We start from the raw sequence: 3,118 nt of genomic DNA, 5'->3' as shown, positions 1-3,118 counted from the left end.
ACCGGGGCCATATGGGCTGTGCATTGCTGACCCTCCCAGCCCACGGCTTTGCCTGACTTGCTGCTGTTATCTGCTCAAAGGAGCCCCAAGCTGGTTGCTGGGGAGAACCAGCCACATCCATCAACTGGGCTCCCACAGGTGGGATCTTGCTGGACTGGGTGGAGAGATTGGGAGGTTTGGGATCAGAAGCTCGACAGCTAGGATGGGACCAAACTCGAAATGAGATGTGTCATGCTGATGTGCAGGTGCCGTGTCATGATGATGCGCCAAGGGACAGGGATACGGTCCTCGGCTGCGCTGGATGCGTCAGTGCTTGCTGGATTGCTGCCTGGATGGTGCAAGGGGAGCAGACAGACGGATGGGGGCTGGAGACAAAAGCAGCTGGAGACTGCGGTGTCCTCCCACAGTTTTTGTGCAGAGGGCATTGCCACAGGTTGCATCCCCTCCAGTGCAGAGCTGGCCAGTGGCGTGGAACCTCTCCTGCCTTGGTGCCCATCGTGTCGCTGCCTGTCTGAGGATGGCCCTGCAGCCTGGGCATGGATGGGGTTGGGGTAATTACATGGTGCACACATGCCCCAGAGCTCAGCCCCAGTGACTGTCCCTGGCATCCCAGAGGCAGGCACAGGTGGCTGTTCCAGAGGTGCAGGTGCCTGCTTGGGTGCCGCGCATCGCAGGGCAATGGGGCTGTGCTGGTCGACACCGGACTTTTTTCCCTGCATGGGACCTGTCTTGTGAAGCCTCCTGCTCAGCGGCTTTGCTTTGCTGGCTTGGCGCGTGGCCGGGCTCTGGCTGACGTGCAGTGGGCATGGCCCCGTTTGAAGTGCAGGCTTGTTGTGTGTTTACCCTGGCCAGCCTGAGGTGTACCGGAAACCAGAGAGCTCTGCTCCCTGGCTGTCACTTTATTTGTTATGGTCACAGCTTGGGCTGCCCGCGCTGTGAAAAGAAGGTAGCAAAAACCCCAAGCGCTGCAGCGTGGCTCCTGCCCTGCCAGCCCTGCTCTGCTCTGATTCATACTGCTGTCCTGCCGGCTGAGAGCCGTCCTGTCCTGGAATGGGATGGCGGGATGCTCGGTGCCACACAATGCCCGACCTGTCCAAGAGCAGAGTGCAGACACACCATGCCAGAAGTTGCTGATGGACACCCAGCCCGATGCCATACTGTAGGCATTACCTGCACTGCAGGATGTCCCAGCCTGGTCACCTCTTCCCTGGCTCTCCACCTCCACTCTACAAAACAGCAATGAACATTGCCCTAGGTTTTTGTAGCTGCATCCCTACTCCAGGGCTTCCTCTTCATCCATCTCTGTTACCCTGGGAAAGGAGGTGTGGGAGACACAGCTCAACTGCCAACCTGATGCACAGAGCCCAGGATTCCCCTGCTCTCTGGGCTTGCAGGACCCCAGTGTTTCATTGCCCATGGCCAGCAGCTCCACACAAGCCTGCTCCAGCTCTGCTGCTGTGGCAGGTCCTCATCCTGGAGACATCACCACAATGGTGACCACGGCTGCTTTATGGATGGGGTTTAAGGAATGGAGGTGGCTGAGGACAGGGAATCCCTCCTTGTGGGGCTGGGGAGAGGCACCCATATGGGGACTTGAGCCACCCCTGCTGTTCCCCACCACTGTGCACAGTAAACACCCAGGCGGCAGCATGCAGAGCACTGCACACTGCAAGACATGGGCAAACGCGCAGCTGAAGTGAAGGAGAGAGAGGAGACATTGTACACACAGCTATTTATAGGGGCTGCCCTTCTGCCAGGACTTGACTGGCAGCAGCAAGGGCTGGGCTGGCATTTAGAGACCTCAGTCCAAAAACACCAGCCAGCAACCTGGGGACATGAGATGAAACCTCTCGGTGCTCGCAGGGCTCCTGGTCCCCGTGGAGTCATGTGGCTCGCTGGGCTGCCTTGCTATTAAAGGGAGAAAATGCTAGTGAGTCGATAAACAGGGGGAGGTGAGCCAGCTCCTGAAACCCAGGATGATTTGGCAGGCACCCAGACGGGTGCTGGAACTCACCATGCAGGACTAAGGATTTGGTCTGAAATCATTGACAGGGTGGTTTGAGCCACAGAGAGTTAAATTTGTGGAAGGCACAGAGAGCTGCCTGTAAGGAGGATTTTTAGAGCTTGATGTCAGTTTTGTTGTGTTTAGGCATCCTAAGTCTCTGTGTTTTCCACCAAAAGAAAGTCCAGGCAGGGATTCACTGAAACACCACGACAATATTTGAGTCTGACTTTCTGAAGACATGAAATTTATATCACGAGATAGGGAGGAAAAAAAAAAACCAGAGAAGTGGAACATGAGAAGTTATTTCCAAAGGAAAAACTGGAATGTTCCCTTCCAGACACTGCTGGGCTCCACCTCTCCTCCCCTCTGTTGTGGAGGGTGGATTTCTCTCCTGTCTCTGGGCAGCATCTCCCCGGTGCCAGCCCTCGGCAGCTGGATGCTGCCCATGGAACCACCCCCTGGGTGCTGCACAAGGAGACCCTGCCCATGGATGAGGTTCAGCTGCTTCCCAAAGCTACCGGTGAGGCTGGCTTTTGGTTGTTCAGACCCAGGGATATATCACTCGTGTACCTGCACCAGTCCCTTAGCAAAGTAACTCCATCTCCCCAGCAAATCTCTCCAGAGCCAAAGTGATGCTTGCTGTTCCTCTCGGACCAGCTCCACTAATGTCTTGGCCCTGCTTCTGGCTGTGCCTCTCGGACCAGCTCCACTAATGTCTTGGCCCTGCTTCTGGCTGTGGTAGGTTGTCTCCAGAAAGGCCTCCTTGACACCCCCAGGCTGGTGTAAAATTGAAGGAGAGCTGTCCCTGGGACCAGCCACTGGCTGTGGATGAGGGCAGGATGGGATCTTTTCTTACGCTTGTGCTCCTGGAGGCTGCTCCTGCTTGTGGCCCACATGGGATGGGAAAGGTATTTATGCTGACATGAAAAGCCCTGTTGCTCCTGCCCCCATGAGCCCGGATCCCTGCCTTTGGGCTCTAAGCGATGCTGCGGCATGGAGCAGAGCTGGGAAATAGGGTCAAGATGGGGCAGCTCAAGATGGGGCAGCTCAAGAGCCCCGTGCTCAAGCCCCTCCATCCCTATGGATTCTCTGCTCCATCACAGAGTGGCGTTG

This window comes from Egretta garzetta, unplaced genomic scaffold (genome assembly GCF_000687185.1).
Source record: "Egretta garzetta isolate BGI_Z169 unplaced genomic scaffold, ASM68718v1 scaffold59, whole genome shotgun sequence".
In the NCBI taxonomy this organism is placed as follows: Eukaryota; Metazoa; Chordata; class Aves; order Pelecaniformes; family Ardeidae; genus Egretta; species Egretta garzetta.
The sequence above is the reverse complement of the archived record's forward strand: the minus strand, read 5'-3'. Positions refer to the sequence as shown.